This window comes from Triturus cristatus, chromosome 6, assembly GCF_964204655.1.
Source record: "Triturus cristatus chromosome 6, aTriCri1.1, whole genome shotgun sequence".
NCBI classification, from domain to species: Eukaryota; Metazoa; Chordata; class Amphibia; order Caudata; family Salamandridae; genus Triturus; species Triturus cristatus.
The window spans coordinates 85,654,368-85,672,382 of NC_140589.1; positions in this window are offsets into that span (position 1 = coordinate 85,654,368).

Here is an 18,015-nt window from a genome sequence, read left to right on the forward strand (position 1 = left end):
GGAGTGAACACACAGGGGCGCTCAATCAGGACAGGAGAGAACTTTCCTCCTTTCGGAAAAAGACCCTCACACACTCAGCCTGCTAGGTGTCTTGCTTCATCATCGGGTCTGCTCCTTATCGGGTCGGCGCTGCAATACCGATCTGCACCCATGATGGGGCCTTCTTGGCGGAGGTCTTTTTTCCTTTTGCCGTTAGGTGCAGTGCGTGTGAGGGCCCTTAGTGAGTGTAGGTGTATCAGTGTGAAAGAGGTGTAAGATTAAAACAGGATTTAGTGGTCCACTCAAGACAACTTTATTGAAATGTAGCCACTAACCTGATTAAAAGCAAAGAAGCGCGCACACCTGCTCTAAAGTTACAGGCTTATGCGCTTAGGATTTAGACTCAACATGTTTCTTGCCTTACGTCAAGTAGACGGCAATTCTTCAGGACCGGAGTGAAATCTATCTACACTTTTTGGTGGTGTCTGAATTAGTGAAAATAGTTGTGACCACCCATACAACACCCTAAAAAGTGGTACCTGTAGATCTACAACATAGCCTGCAAAGAGAGAGACTCATGAAAATTAGTGTGTATAATACAACACTGATGGTGCAACACTTTGATTCGAAGTTGCTTCACACACATGCTTCACACTCAAGTGCCTGTGATCATGCGCAAGGCGTTTATAAAACCATAGCAGCAGAAGCAATCATGAACTCGTCGTGCGTCAAGCACTCTTATTGAACTCACCCTATTTGGGTCGACAATGTGCATCAACGTGTACCGGCAGGTGTGGACACTATAAGGTGTAGTATCCTAATGGATGGAGAAATTCATAAAAATTAAAACATGGGTATACAGGCAAGGGCGCCTGTAGGCAGTTATTTACTCAATGGTTGAAACAACAACAAGGGACCTGGTAGGTGTATGTCCCCTTGTGACGACTCACAGCCTGGATAGGGAGACCGTGTGTCCCCTGAGTGTTGTAGATGGGAAAAACCAGGTGGGTGTCCTCGCAGCGCGCCTCCGCGAACCTCCCGGACACCCAGGTGTGGGCGTCAGGTGGGTCAAAGGTATGCACCGCAGGTACTCCCCTGGAGAATACCACCATTCAACAATATAGGGTGATCACAAGTCTAGGTTGCCGCTTGTAAACGTGCATGACAACAAAACGGAATGATTGAGTCACCTCATCCCGCTGCCCTGTGTTTACATTGCATAATCTGCAAACGTTACTTGCAGTACTGCATATACTAGCGCCTACATTGCTTGTGGTAGAAGTCCTACTGGACGCCGTTAAGGCGTTCGATTCCATCGCATGGAAATATGATTACGGTCCTACATCGCATGGGGGTTCCCTTCATTTATACGAACTGGATTAAAAATATTATACACAGACCCAGTGGTGCGAGTGCGCATCAATGGACAGACATCTGATACATTCAAGATACAGCGTCGCACAAGGCAAGAATGCCCACTGTCGCCATTACTGTTAGGTGTTGTACTGGAGCCATTGGCATGCATCTTGTGACAAAGGTATTTGCAGGCAGCGCTACGCTTCTACCAAAGGCCCCTTGCAGTATCAATGTACGTGGACGATATGGTCTTATATGTTCGTGAACCTGATACATATCTAGAACAACTTATCCGAGAGTATACCCGATTTGAATGGCACTCAGGGCTTGGTATTAACTGGGACAAATCGATCATTCTCCCACTCAAAGTCAGCACCCCACGCATGGAGCTCGGGTACCCACTGGAATGGAGCACAGAACTGGTAAAATATCTCGGAATATGGATCCATAAAGATCCACAGGTGGTTATACAGACCAATTATGGGCGGGCAATCACGTGGCTCGAGGAGCAAGTAGCTAGGTGGATAAAGTTGCCATTGTCGATTGCAGACAGAATAGGGCTGGTCAAGATGATTGTACTGCCGACATTTTTATACTTATTCTTGAATATCCCCATTCACTTAACACAACACTTCTTCACCACGCTTCACACACTACTAATCACATTAACATGGGGAGGGAAGAAGCCGAGAGTGAAGTGGGAACAGATAACACTCCCGTACGATATGGGTGGATTTACGGCTCCAGATCTCAGATTATACTATCTTTGTGCACAGGCGAATTATGCCTATTATTGGCAACAAGCTCCCGATTTCACCGCACACGTAGCTGTAGAGGCAGGTGCGGTCTACCCCATACCACTTAAAGCTATGATTGTAAACAATAATACAATATTTGATAAAGGGGAAATAGATGCGGTACAATGCACAGTTAGCGCGTGGAGAGAGCTTTGAAAACGAGCACAGAAGCTCCCGTTACATGCTCCAGCTATGCCACTTCTGCACCATACTGCAATATCAGTGACGACTGAGACTGGATCAGTCAAGATCCTACATGACGCAGGAATACGCACAAAGGGAGATATATTTACAGACGGGAAATTCATAGATATTTCGACAATCACAGCGGAGGGACACGGCACTGCGATGATGGTCTTTCTCTATACTAGATTGAGAGCAGCTGTATGTGCGTTATACTCTTGTTTTCCGGTGGAGCCACAAACATTAGGGGCCCTGCAATTAATATACACAACGCGAACCAGAGCTAGACTTGTCGCCCGTCTCAACCATGTTTCACAAATAGATGAGGCGGCTGTGGTGGAAGGACACTAGAAAAATGGAATGCTATTCTCTCAGAGCCAATAACGATAGATGACTGGAAGTCATGTTGGAGGCTGACAGGGCAATTACCTGCAAATGAGAACCATAGAATCATTCACTTTAAATATCTTCATCAGATGTATTACACGCCCGCTCAGCTTCACAAATATGGGTTACGTGAATCTACCTGCTGTGTTCGATGTAATGCGCCAAGCGCAGATTTCCAACACTTAGCGTGGACCTGTCCAAAGGTCAATGAGTTCTGGGTACAAGTCACACACACCCTTACAAAAATAGTTGGGGAACCAATAGAAGCACGGCGCAAATGTGCTTATTGGGGAATATTACACAGATACAAGTTATTAATTGGAAACTAGTGGCTATAGCACTACTATTAGCGAAACAAAGAGTCTCCATTCATTGGGGCGGGAGGCCTGCACCAAAAGCAATAGTTGAATGATATGGTGTATTGTAGAGACTAACTTACCTGCTATGCTGAGGAATTACCAAGTGCATCTCAGCCACATGACATATGGGTCCCGTTAGCTTCCTATTTACTGACCATGCTTGATGACTAATAGTTTAATATGTACTGTAAGTGATATGTTACTCTTGCCGAGCTGCTATATGTGTTCAAACTGTGTCGACAAATTTTTGATGAAAGGTACCACTCCAGTAATTTGTGCTTTGTAAATGTATGTACATGATGCTGAACAATCTGGTTGGTCATTTGCTAAAAACTCAATAAAAAATGTTTTTTTTAAAACCTTCTGGAAATCCGAGCAGTATACCTGGCACTCAAGGCATTTCACTGTTCGTTCAGGACCAACAACCTGCTTGTTTAAACGGACAATACAACCACCATGTACTACCTGAACAAGCAGGGGGGAACGAGGTCCAGAACCTTGTTGCAAGAAGCCCAATCAATTTGGCACTGGCTCATCGCCAGGAATTTAACACTGGTAGCTGTGCATCTTCCAGGGGAACAGAATATCCACGCAGACGCACTCATCAGGATTCTTGACAAAAACCACGAGTGGGTACTGAACGAAGAAGTCGTGCAAAGTATTTTCAGTTTGTGGGTTACACCTTCTATAGATCTGTTTACCACAGAGGAAAACAAAAAATGCCACTACTTTGCCTCCAGATTTAACTACCCAAGGTCTCTAGGAAATGCCCTATGGATCGACTTATCTAACAAATTTCTTTACGCTTTTCCCCCCAATACAATTAATACCGACAGTTCTACAGAAACTGGCGTCCACAACAGCCCAAATGATACTCATCGCCCAAGAATGGCAGAGACAGCTGTGGTTTCCAGACCTCCTTCACCAGTCTATCCAGCCACATCTCAGACTGCCTTGCAGACCAGACCTTCTCACAAAGTTCATCTTTGCCAGCCTTTCATCTTTGAGTTTGGCAACATGGCTCCTGAGATAGTACAGTATGGTCATCTAAACCTCTTCCAACCAATTTGATCCCAACGTCTTGCCAGGTAGACATCATTCTCCCTGATTTGTTACACCTTGCCAAGTCTGTCCTTCAATACTCCTCAATCAGAGTCCACCTGTCTGCTCTTATGGCATATAGGAAAAGTCCTTCACAAATCTCTTTCTTTAGGACTCCAGTCGTTAAAGATTTCCTAGAGGGGTTAAAGGTTTTTCCTCCCATTAGGAGCCCTTCTCCTCCGTAGGAGCTGAATGTAGTACTGTCTTGTCTCATGCTTCCTCCCTTTGAACCCATTCACAAAGCTTTATTACAGCACCTCACATGGAAAACTGCTTTCCTGGTGGCCATTATGTAAACAAGGAGAGTTAGTGAGATTCAGGCTCTTTGCACTCATTAACCTTACACGGTATTCCACTCCTCAAAGGTAGTGTTACACACACATCCTAAGTTTCTCCCTAAAGTGGTCGCAGATTTCCACGTAAACCAAACTATCGCTTTACCCACATTCTCTCCAAACACTTCATCTCCAGCAGAGAGTGCTCTCCATTCGCTGAGGTCTTTAAAGGGTGTTGACTTTCTTTTTGAACAAGACCAAGGCCTTTCGTAATTCACAACAATTGTTTAAGAATTACGGCCCAGTCCGCACAGGTTTAGCTACTTCTAAACAGTCAATCTCTAGGTGGATTGTCTCTTGCATTCTATGCTGCTATCAACTAGCCAATAAATCTCTTTCGTGTAGGCCTAAAGCTCACTCTACCAGGGGCAAGGCAGCTACTGCTGCGCTAATGAGGATTATTCCTTTAGCAGACATTTGCAAGGCAGCTACTTGGAGGTCACTCCATACATTCACTAGACACTACTGCCTGGACACAGATGCAAGGGCGATGCACAAGTAGGACAGGCTTCCCTCAGACATCTATTCTCTTAATGGGGTTCATTTCTGGTAGGTTTCTGTCTACTCCACCACCTTAGGGGGGATGATCTTGCTATTCAATTCAACGCTTATGACTATACATGGAAATTACCTACGAGAGAAGGTATAGTTTCTTACCTGAAATTCTAGTTCTCTCGTAGGGGTATTTCCACGATAGTCATTAGCAGCTCTCCCTCCTCCCCGGTGGAGTGGACAAAAATCGCATGCCCTGTTATTATCATGTAGCCTTCAAAAAGAACAGAGGTAACTGCCTCTGGCTAAGTATGATGGGATTTTGGTGGGCTCTCCGCTCTGAAAGGCACAGCTTTCTTTTTCTTCACTAATAATGGCAGCCTATGGGCTGCATGGCTCTACACTTCTTCATATCTGTCTTTTCATATCAAAAGGGTTTGTGAGGGTTCTTTTTCTGTGCCATTACAAAGAATTTATATTCTGAGAGCATATGCAATCACAGTCTCTTCTTTTGCCATCCTAAGATGAAGAACTCTAACCACTGTAGCCTGTCCCTAGGCTGCATTATGGCTTTCTTACAAGACTTTTCCAGGCCTTCCAGAGGAAAGGCAAACTTCATCACTTAAGAACATATATTGGATAAAGTGCTCCGGGGTCCCCGCACATGGGCGGGAATATTCATCGCTTATGACTATCATGGAGATACCCCTACGAGATAACTAGAATTACAGGTAAGAAACTATACCTTCTGTTGCACTTCCTCTTTCCTTCAGCTGCACTGACAGTAGGTGGACATCAGCTGTTCAGTTGCACTTCCACTGTCCTTTAGCTGCACTGACAGTAGGTGGACATCAGCTGTTCAGCTGCAGTTCCACTGTCCTTTAGCTGCACTGACAGTAGGTGGATATCAGCTGTTCAGTTGCAGTTCCACTGTCCTTTAGCTGCAGTGACAGTGGGCAGACATCCTCTTCTCTATTGCAGGTCCATGGTCGCGTGGCTGTCCCTGGCAGTGGGCATCCTCTGCTGCGTTGCAATCGCACCTTTCCTTGGCTGCACTGGCAGTTCGTGGACATCATGGGCCTCAATTATGAGAAGTGACGCATCGCTGCGTGAAAGCAGCGATGCGTCACTTCTCAGTGCGCCCTCCTTGCGACACCTATGATGCATCATATTTATAATATGACGCATCATGTCGCAAGGAAGGACAGATACGTCAGTATAACTGACGTATCTGTCGGCGCAAAAAGTGGTGGATTGCTGGAGTTGTGTCGGAAGCCTGCCGCAACTCCAGCAATGTTCCTTTCACATGGGGCAAGCCTCATGTGAAAGGGCCTGCGTCACCCTTACGCCTGCCATGAGGCAGGCGTAAGGTTTTGACGCATTGGCGTCCTAGAAGTGGCGCAGCAAAATCTCATAGATTTCGCAGCGCCACTCCTACGACCCTTTCTTGCGGAGGTACGCCCACCCTGCATACATTATACCTGGCACAGGTATAATGTAGCGCAGGGGTTTACGAAGTGACGCATCTACCTAGATGCGTCACTTCATAAATATGACGCAACATGGCGCATGTTTTATGCCACTGGTGCGTCACAAAAAGTGACGCACCTGTGGCGCAAAAGTGACGCTGGGGCTCATAAATGAGGCCCCATATGTTTTGTCAGAGTCCCTCCCCCAAGACTGTCCAAAGATGGCTGACAAAAACACTGTCCATAACCCTTGACCTTTGCACCGCCACTGTTTTCATCCGCTGCACTCCTGCTCTTCAGCACCTGTGCTGCCTGTTTCTCCCTTCCCGCTCTTGTACTGCTCTGGGGGGCGTTCTGCAGGCAGAAAGGGATTTCTTGATGCAGGGAGAAAGCAAGGCTAGGAAAACATTTAGGACGAACTACTTCAGAGGACAATTGGATGCATTATCTGGAACAGATTCTTAAAATAAGTCCCTCGCTCGAAACAGTGTTCATTCAAGAGGGGTTAATTTGTAGAATGCATATGTTCTCAATGAAAGTTGGCAAAATTCATCAATCGACCACTTCTGTTTGCTGGGGGTGGGAGTCTGTCAATTTTGTAATCTTTCCCATATGTTTTCAATTGATCTAAAGCTCAATAACTTTGGATAGATGTTTTTCAAAAAACCTCCATAATCCTGGGAAAGATAGACAAAACGTTAGTGATTCCTAAAGCTATGCTTCTCCAGAACTGGAATCCTCCATCGAAAGAATGAACTGCCTCCCCCCAGGACCCTCCCCCCCCCCCCCACACACACACACCCCCCACCAGGCCAAGGCAAATGTTCTTGCCAAGCGTTTTGGAAATTCAAGAATATTGAAACTAAAGTTTCTGGAAACACACGAACAGCTTTTGTATCTGTGAGCCGAACGTTTCTCTGCCATAATATTTGTTTAAGTTTGTTCAAATGACCCATTTCCTTCTGTGCCTTGTCGAGTACTTTTCTTTACCTTGCAGTTTAGTAACGGTAATACATTTTAAATTTAAAGAATTTGGTGTATTAATCACGACTCAAGTGGTTAGCCTTTGTATAATTTAATCTGTTGATAAATTCAAACCGTCAATTAAAACTGTGTAGGGAAAAAATGCAAACGGAAAGTAAAGTATGTGTCTGCTGATTGTGGCTGCTTTATCCAATAAAGATACGGAAATCGAGGTTTTAGATGTGCTAGAAATTGCCTTAATTCCTAACCCTATTTACACTGGTCCCAATAAAAAAATGGGAAGTGTTGCGCTCAGGGCCAGAACTTTCATTACATTTGCCCACAGATTTAAAATTGCGCAGATTTGTCTCCACTATATATGCCAATATCTCATTGTTGCCATGATTAGGTGTGTAAGACCTGTGTCCGCTTGTGCTCTCCTGCCCTCGTCATCCGCTGGCTCCAGGCATACATTTTCGCGACCAGGTATTCTACGCTGGGATCTTAACCTGAGCCAATGCGGGTTGCTAAAGAATTTGATCCAAAAGTGTAACCTTTGTGCACCATAATCTAGAAATTTAACTTAGTGTTAACCCTGTAACCTAAATAACCCCTCCTCTATTTATAGAGCAATGAGAGATACCTTTAACAGGGCTTTTGCCCCATTATCTGGAACCCAAGGACTCCCACACTTTTTGCTCACTTTACTGCTCTATTTCTTGGCAAAACAGCTGTAAAAAATTGCTACCAACCAGTTCTATGACTTTGTTGAGTCTTCAAACTGCTTAGATGAGTTCCAGTCTGGGCCCCGCCCCACCGTGGCAGGCAGTCGTCTTTCATAGTCTTACGGTGGCAGCCGACCACCACTGCTCTGTCTGTATCTGTTGGCCAAATTGCCTCAGGCTACCATGAGTTGTATTCAGCTGTGTTGATAGAATTGGTTGGGTGAGGAGAGCCCTATCTTGGATCTGCTCTTTTAGAAAGAAATATAGCCAGGCAATTGCTCCCCCGCCTTTGACCTCCAAGCTTCGCCTTCCATGTGGTCCTGTCTTCACTGTCTTCTTTTATGTCTCTCTTGCAGCTTTGGCCTGACTCATCTCGTCTTTGAGTTGCCTTTAAAAATCCTCAAAACCTTCACAAGAATCTTGAGGGTTCAGGATTGGATGGACTGTTTTTGGTGTGAATTTACTTTGAGGTGGTAGTGTGCACCTCTAGGCCACTGCCTTTCGGCGGGCTGTATGGCTCCCTGTCTGGTTACCTGTAAGGCGGTGAAGAACCTGTTTCGGAATTAATACTCTGGATCTCACTGCTCTCAGGCGGACTTCCCTCATTTAACCTCTTATACAAGCCTCCCTTAATTCCTTCTCAGGAGGCATCAGATTGTTCAGAATATCTTTGTGTGTCTCAGTTTAGAACAGTTTTGACCAAACCTCTTTATTGATGGCTTCCGTTAATTGTTGTCAGTGGCACTTACTGCCCAGTGGAATGCCCTTTTCATGGTGCACTCTGGGATGTTCAATATCAGCTGGTTTTTCCTGAAGACCAAGCTTGTTCATCACGAAACTTGTATGGTCCTCTGCCGTGAATGACATTATTGATCATGATTTATCACTTCAGAAAACACCCTGGGTTTAAATTAATTGAAAAGACGATAAAAATACTTCCTACTCAATCTTTCTGTGATGCACTAAATTCTTTCTTTGTTCCAAAAATTAAAGCTATCATCCCCTCAAGTTCCCTTCTTGGGAACTTACACATTATTGAGAGAAATTCTAAATCAATGGTGGAATTACCCCCCATCAATAAAGTATGTCTTACTGATTTACTGGTCAAAGTAAAATCAGGTTCCCCTTCTGATACCTGCCCTCCTCAAATGTTAGCTTGCTTCATTCCCCGAAATAGCTTTAACTACTTAATGACTCCCTAATTCAAGGTACTGTCTCCAGAGCCTTCAAGGAAGAAATTGTGGTTTGATTGCTAAAAATAACTGATGCTGACCCATACACCTTGAACAACTATCACCTCATCTCATTGCTTCCCTTTCTGGCTAAAGTATTAGAAGCTCATGTTGCTAGTCGTCACTGTTCCTTCCTCAAGGAGTCTCATTTTCTCGATTCTCATGGCCAGCTTCCTGCCCGGCAAATTCTACAGAGGCAGTAATCTTGTCCGTGTTAGATGATTTGAGAGAAGAGGTCAACAGGGGCACCACACAGGCGTTAGTTCTTCTCGACCTCTCTGCAGCATTCAACACGATCGACCATGAGTTATTGGTGGACTATATTGGAGCCGCAGGCATTCAGGGAACAGCACTGAACTGGATTGTTTCCTTCCTAAAGGATAGCTATCACAGAGCTTGTCTTGGTTGGAAGCACACAAAATGCATGGAACTCTAATTGTTGGCCTGTTGAGATAGGTACCCCCCCCCCCCCCCCCCCCCCCTTGGCAGATACCTCACGTTTGAAGCTCTGGTTCAGGTTGTTCTTGCAATATTTATTTCTTGCTTAGATCATTCAAATTCACTCTATTTCAGCCTCCCTGAATACTTGATAAAGTGACTGCAACTGGCACAAAATCAGGCAGCCAGCCTGGTTTACCAACAGACTAGGAGGTGCCACATCACGCCCATGTTGAGGAAACCTCATTGGCTGCTGGTTTTAAGTCTCTCCAGGGCATCAGTCTGGAGTTCATCTCCTCATGAATTCACAAGCACATACCTTCTCGGAACTTGACGTCCCAGCATCTCACCCTTCTGGTTACTTCCTCTTTTAAGAGCAAGAGACTAGGAGGTTCGAGATTCTCTGTATTAGCCCCTCGGCTTTGTAATGCTCTACCACTTAACATCAGGTGGACGGCCTGTTGTTCCAGATTCAGACAACTCTTGAAAACCTGGTTGTTCATACAAGCATATGTATAAGATAGTTATTAGTTATGTTCTGTTATTCAGCGCCAAGAAACAGGTTGGTGTATGTGCGCTATATAAATATTTTTAACATAACATACAATTCATTTCACTGAAGCAGAAAAAGGCTGGAAAGGACTTTTCAACACAGGCCTCCACTTTAACCTAACCATCTCTTTGCAGCTTGTTGTTGATTAGATTTGTTTTTGCAAACATCTAAACACCTGGGCCCGTATTATATACAGGGCGTTCTGTCCTTGTTTGCACCCTGCTCCAGGGCTAAAAACAGCAGACAAACTCCAGACTTTAAGAGGGCCCATTTGAGAACAAGATTGGACCCTGCAGGAAGCCTGGTTGGAGAGAAAAATGCCCAGAAGATCTGATGGCTGCAGGGGTTGCAGGAAAGGTTTTTTCCTGCAGTTTGTGAAAAATGGGACGTGTGTCCCTATTTAAAATTTGACGGGCAGCTCACCATTTGCCATGTGAGTGGGGGTTATTACCTCCGCCGCCTTGGTGGGCTAATACCCACCCTATTTAGAAGTTTGGTGGCGATATCAGTGACATTAAAGGAGTCAACCGCACAGCGGCCACTCTGATAGCATGGCTGCCATGTTTCATGTGGCCTCTCGGCAAACCTTTTGGTTTTACAAAAATTACTCTCAAAGTGGGAGTCTGGTTTTGTAAAACAAAATACTATTGACCCTCACACACTGGGAGTTTTCTTCAGGGTGTGGGGGCAATTTTTCTTTTTTAGGTCTCGCATGCAACACCGCATACACTGTCGCTTGCAAGTCTATTGGTAATTTAAAACATCTACCAGGGGCTTAGAGCCCACCCATTGCCTACCATTGGTCGGCTTTCTTGCTGTTCTCAAATTCTTTGACTTCATGGTCCAGCAGCAGCTCGCACTCTCATTTCTCTTGTGTTTTTTTGGTCAGCAGCTGGTTTCATTTTGCTGGGCTCGCTCGCTACAGTAGGCTTTGGCAGGATTTTGGTTTCACCTTATTTTCAGATTTGACACATCCCAACAAAAAAAAGCATTGGCAAAGCTAAAGGTCTTGCCTATGTGAGATCTATTACTACTGTTAATGTGTTTTTTTGCCTTGCATCCTCGGCAGAGGAAGGGCTCAGGGGTATCTGTAATCACCATGCCTGCCTTCATCGGTGCGGCAGAAGCCAGCCTAACACCTTCAGCCAGAGAACATAACTGCTTGCTAGCGCCCGAGCAAGCTTTCATTCTTTCTACTTCTTGCAGTTTGGAACTTCAACCTATAGTCAGCACCAGGCCATGATCCAATGACACACACTGGACAACAGGGCGCATCAAGCCATAGTTCCAGCGCTGACACTCTCATACAGCTCTGCCGATACACCTCATGTGTGATGTGCAGCACATCTTCTCTTCCAGAGCTGAGACTCTCACGCAGCTCTGCCGATACACCTCATGTGTGGTGGGCAGCACATCTTCTCTTCCAGAGCTGAGACTCTCAAGCAGCTCTGCTGATACACCTCATGTGTGGTGGGCAGCACATCTTCTCTTCCAGAGCTGAGACTCTCACGCAGCTCTGCCGATGCACCTCATGTGTGATGTGCAGCACATCTTCTCTTCCAGAGCTGAGACTCTCACGCAGCTCTGCCGATGCACCTCATGTGTGATGTGCAGTACATCTTCTCTTCCAGAGCTAAGACTCTCACGCAGCTCTGCAGATACACCTCATGTGTGGTGTGCAGCTGCTCTTCTCTCCCAGAGCTGAGACTCTCACGCAGCTCTGCGGATACACCTCATGTGTGATGTGCAGCACATCTTCTCTTCCAGAGCTGAGACTCTCACGCAGCTCTGCAGATACACCTCATGTATGATGGGCAGTACATCTTCTCCTCCAGAGCTGAGACTCTCACGCAGCTCTGCCGATGCACCTCATGTGTGATGTGCAGTACATCTTCTCTTCCAGAGCTAAGACTCTCACGCAGCTCTGCAGATACACCTCATGTGTGGTGTGCAGCTGCTCTTCTCTCCCAGAGCTGAGACTCTCACGCAGCTCTGCGGATACACCTCATGTGTGATGTGCAGCACATCTTCTCCTCCAGAGCTGAGACCCTCACGCAGCTCTGCAGATACACCTCATGTGTGATGTGCAGCACATCTTCTCTTCCAGAGCTGAGACTCTCACGCAGCTCTGCAGATACACCTCATGTATGATGGGCAGTACATCTTCTCCTCCAGAGCTGAGACTCTCACGCAGCTCTGCTGATACACCTCATGTGTGATGTGCAGCACATCTTCTCTTCCAGAGCTGAGACTCTCACGCAGCTCTGCCGATACACCTCATGGGTGATGTGCAGCACATCTTCTTTTCCAGTGCTGAGACTCTCACGCAGCTCTGCCGATACACCTCATGTGTGATGTGCTGCTCATCTTCTCTCCCAGAGCTGAGACTCTCACGCAGCTCTGCCGATACACCTCATGTGTGATGTGCAGCTGCTCTTCTCTTCCAGAGCTGAGACTCTCACGCAGCTCTGCTGATACACCTCATGTGTGATGTGCAGCACATCTTCTCTTCCAGAGCTGAGAATCTCACGCAGCTCTGCTGATACACCTCATGTGTGATGTGTAATACCCCGCTGTTCCAATACTGAGCTCCACTGCAGCTCCCCTAATGCACCTCGTCTCTGAAGTACAGCATCCACTGGCATTCCATCACCGAAACCCACAAAGTGTTCTGCCACTGGACCTCAATTCCAACATGCCTTAAGTGCGACTATTCGGGCATTGGGACTCATGCCCATGCAGGTCATTTCTGATATGCATCTTTCACTGCTACTGAAACACTAAGATTTGCTTAGAGCTCTTCAGATGGAACTCATATCTGATGTGCAGTGCTCTCAGCTATTTCACCACCAGGACCCCCAACAAGCTTTTCCAATGCACCCCACTCATTCTGACGTGCAGTATTGAAATAGCAGAGTGTTGCACGGCAGAATGAGGTGTTTTAGAAACACAACTCTGCCGATGCGCTTCATTTCTGATGTGTAGCACTCTGTACTAATTCAACACTATAGACTACTGAGAGCTCTTACGATGTACACTGAGACCCACACATCTCCGCAAATGACTAGAACCCTAACCCCAGCATTGCTTGCTGGAAGGGGCAAAATGAACTGAGGCGGCTCCTCCACAAGGGCGGAGGAGTGTCGTCCCACTGCTTTCTGGCAGTGTGAGAAGCAGAAACATAAAATGGTGATAACTTTCAGTTATTACCATCTTATGTTTGGTTGCAGACGGGCAGATGGGCGGGGCTGCTCTGCAAGCAGGGGGGGAGTGGTGTGCCCACTCCTGCCCTTCGGGGCTGCCCAAACCAGTCATGAACACTCTGCCCTTCTCCATGCAGGCTGCAATGCAGCCTAAAGTAGAACATTGCATCCCCATAGGCGCCTGGCTAGGTGCCGCCCTGACCAATCACAACGCTGTGCAGCATTGTGATTGGCTTAGGGGAGGGAGCCTGGCTGCCTGCTTCCTGTTCCGGCAGGAGAGCACAAGCCGAGAAGACACGGGACTCGGCCGGCGGAAAGGTAAGTTTAAATTATTCTTTTTTTAAAAAATAATTAAATTAAACCCCTCTGCGTGACCTCCCCCGTGTGTGCGATGGTAACTTTTGAAACCTGTACTATTAATTCTGTGCCCAAGAGATTGAAGACTGAAACAAGAGTCTCTCGCACTTGTGAACACACCAAGGCTGAGAATAACAGTTGTGAAGTGCAGTAACTCTGACTTGGCCGTGGACTGGTAAAAAAGCCCCACAAAGTGTATTAGTTTAGTGGCAGAGGCAGAGTCGGTAAACCATTCACCATCTGCACCTTGTGCTGAATGTACAAACGCCAACAGATTGTGCACACAGCACGTTATGGATGTGTCACACTAGAGTAAGCAGGCAGACTGTAAACACATCTGTTTCTATAATGTTTGTGCAGACACGTATGCAGACTGTAAACACTGCATAGATTACTAACATGTAAGGCACTGTTAGCATCACATGCTCTCTTTAAACACTGCGCTGTTAGTAAGGGTAGTGAGGTTTGTACCCCGTCCATACGTAGTCTCTTATTGTAGCTTGACTACGCACCAGGCACTTTCATGCAACAAAAGTGAGAACATCTTAAGATGAACGCCGCTGACGGGGATATGGACTCGGGCACTGAGAAGTCAAAATCGTAGGGAGAGTCGGACTTTGATTGTGGTTTTTAGCAATGTGTAGATTGCTTTTTTAAATCTGTTTTATTGCAAGTTTTAATTAACTGAACAATAAAGTTATTCATTCATTCATTCTGTTAGTAAGGTGTGTTTTGTGTAGCCAAACACATAAGCAGAATGTAAACACTGCATAGAGCAATAACGTGAATCAGAAGAGGCGAAGCAGCACATTACTTTCTATATCCAGGTAAGTTATCAAGGGCTGGCCTGTGGTAAGCATGGGTATAATATAGCAATGTCAATTTATGCACAACACTTATGGCCCCCACATATACTAATACCGCAGCAGTCGGCAGCCAATTGTAGTCCATACAATCTGCATAATAACTCCAGCGTACAGCTTAATCCTCTTATGCTCAAACATGACACATCTGTGATGGGTTTGTGCATTACTCAGTATTGCACCAACTCATAAGCCAGCCATATCCAGTAGAACAGTCATGGAATAACTTAAGAGATCTGCCACATGCTACTGGCCAATGAGAGGGTTTGAATGTAGCCCACCTCTGTAGGCGTCAACAAGCTAAATATTATCATGATCACTTCGCGACAGCTCACAATGACAATCAAATGTGGGATGACAGCAACAAAGACCATCCCAGAAGATTCCCCATCACTGATCTCTCCATCCATGCCAACTCAGGACCATGAACTGAAAACTGACACCCCAATGCAGCAACCAGCTAAGAGGACTATGGGCATCAGACATACCATCAAGAACCTGCAGAGATGCTCCAAGCTGCCAGCGAACTGAAAACCATAGACTGTGCACCTGTCTCTCATCCCTCCTCATCCAAGACATGGGAAGAACTGCGTCCCATAGTACGCAAACCGCAACTCGATGATCATCACACTTTTCATGAGAACACTTCACATATAGGATCAACAAGCACTGGCAAGGCGAATAGGTCACGCTTATGCGAGAGCTATTGGCTTTGTCAAGATACTTTTAGCCGTGTTGCACAGAAGCAAGGCTGCTGTGCAGTACAGCTGAAAGTAAATACGGAAACACTGACTGCATCACAGCATTGTTTTTACTTTGAATCATGCTGCACAGCAGCCACACTCCTGTACAACATGGCAATACAAATTGGCAAATCCAAATAGCTCTATTAATTGGCATTGTCAATGTTTTATCTGGCTCAGTGTGGTTGAAAATAAACATATAAAACACTATGCCGCGCCGAGCATTGACGTGTCATTCCTCTTTTTTTCTTTTACTTTCAGCCATGCTGCATCGCAGCAGTACTACTTTACAACATGTCTGGAAAAAACATTGACAAAGACAATTGTTCTTGCATAAGTGAGACTTGTTGGTTTGCTAATGCTTGTTTCTGTTTGGCACTCCAGGCTTTCTCTGGTGCCTACGAACAGGAAACAAGCATTTACAATGCAACGGTCTCGGCATTGTTAAAGTTAGAGCTATTGGCATTGCTCATGACATTATTTTTGTTTATGTTTTTAAAACATTTAAAGAAACGGCATTGTTATTTACAATGTCAATAGCTTAATCACTCTCAAATGCGAGACCTATTGCATTTGCACCCATACACACAAAGCCACCCACAGAGACACTCACATAGAGCAACCCACACACAAATAGAGCCACCTACACACACACACGCAGTAGCCCACTGACCTATTTACATTATGTGCACTTTTCTTTGCTGCAGGCACATTAACCCTATGTGCTACCTTTCCAGGAGTCAAAACTTCCACTAGACAAAACTCCCATCTCTCTCTAGGAAGAACATTAAACATCAATCATAAGTATACAGTTTTAGAAAAATACACTTAGTGATCCTCCTAGGTAAGAAAGGCCACGTGAAAACAACTGAAACATTGTGCACAAGTCTGTTGTGAGAGACACTGACAGTTCTGATGGCGTCAGCTGTTCAACTCACTGCCTCTATGAGTGACAGGCAGCTCCTTGGGAAACAAAGTGTTATCATGTATTTGTACCTTAACCCAGGGGAAGCCCCCACAAATTATTTGTGGAACACAAGTAGGAGCTGGGAACGATTTCTACTGTTTAGGGCTGGCACAATGAAATATTTCCTATGCTCCTGGCTTGGATACCAGCACAAGCTTGATAATATGCCCATGTAATCTGTTTAAACAAATTATGTTGCACTTTCTGTTTTTTCTGCAGCTAAAATAAATTGTATACCAAACTATTTCTTGTGCGTTTCTGTGGCTAATATAAGTTGTATACCAAACAATTTCTTGTGCCTTTTAGGAGGCTTAGAAAGTTACGATCCTGTTCGCAGGGATATCGGTTTTTTTTACAAACTTTTGTAGTTGTGTTTCTCCAAGCTCCAGAACCCACTAGGAGGTCCGTGCTTTTAGAATGATTGTATTGATGGAAGCCTACTGTTTGTTGGAATTTACTCAGCACCTCTTTCCAAAAGTCTCCTAATATGGTGCATGACCGCCAAGGGGGGGCGTGGCTAACCGCCGAACATGGCGGCCACAATTTAGCGGAGCTCCGCGTCAGAACCCGATAATCCTGCAAATACCTGTGAAGCTGGGGGGCAAATCAACACTAATCTCTCCCCCCACCGAACATACAGATCGAAGTGCCTTGGCTGGAGCGGTACAACTCCGATAGACTTCATCAGAGTCACGAGATCTGCGGAAAGGTGTGGAGGCGAGCTGCGTATGCCCCAGGCCCGATGCACTGATTGAGCGTCCTGCGCTGTCTCTGATGGGCTGAGGGCTCCTGCACTGATGGACTGGGGTGGTGCCAGCGGCCTAGGGTGCCCGGCGGTGGCACTACCTGCAGTAGACAGAGCAGGACCTGGTCCGGCGGAGGAGACGTCATCTGGCCTGGGGCAGCCCTCCGGCCTTCCCTCTCAGCGCGGCTGCACTGTGGGGGCCTTGCTGGTGGCGGCCTGGCACCACACGTGGGAGGCCGCGATCCTGAGCAGATGCATCGTGAAATGCCTTCCAGCATATCCGGGGCCTGAGACGTGTGGGGGCGATGGCAGCCCTTGCCTGAGGCAGTCGCAGACATGGGACCTCGAGGAAGTCAAAATTTGCCTACTGTTCGAGTTGCCGAGAGACACTGGCCCAAGAGACGGACCACGGTGTACCCTTCTCCTAGGTGGTGAGTTGACTGCCGCTGCAGAGCGGCGTGGATTTTTGATATTCAAGCTTCCCTTGACCCTGAGCTTGCACTACCCGTGCCTGCAGCCAGCGGGCTGACTGTTCTGGGCCCTCTGTGCTGCGTGCTATCCGAGCGCTGAACCCGCCACGTCGAAGGCTGCCTCCGGGTCCCAGTGCACCAACAGGGTGAACGCCAAGTCGATTGCCCCAGAGACTACGGCATAACAGATTATCGGCAGCCCGGCCCCCATCGGATGAAGCCCTCCCTTACCGCTAGCTGATCCAATAGTCCACCCTTAGGTGTAGACTGACAGGGCCCTAGTATCTCTTCCAAACAC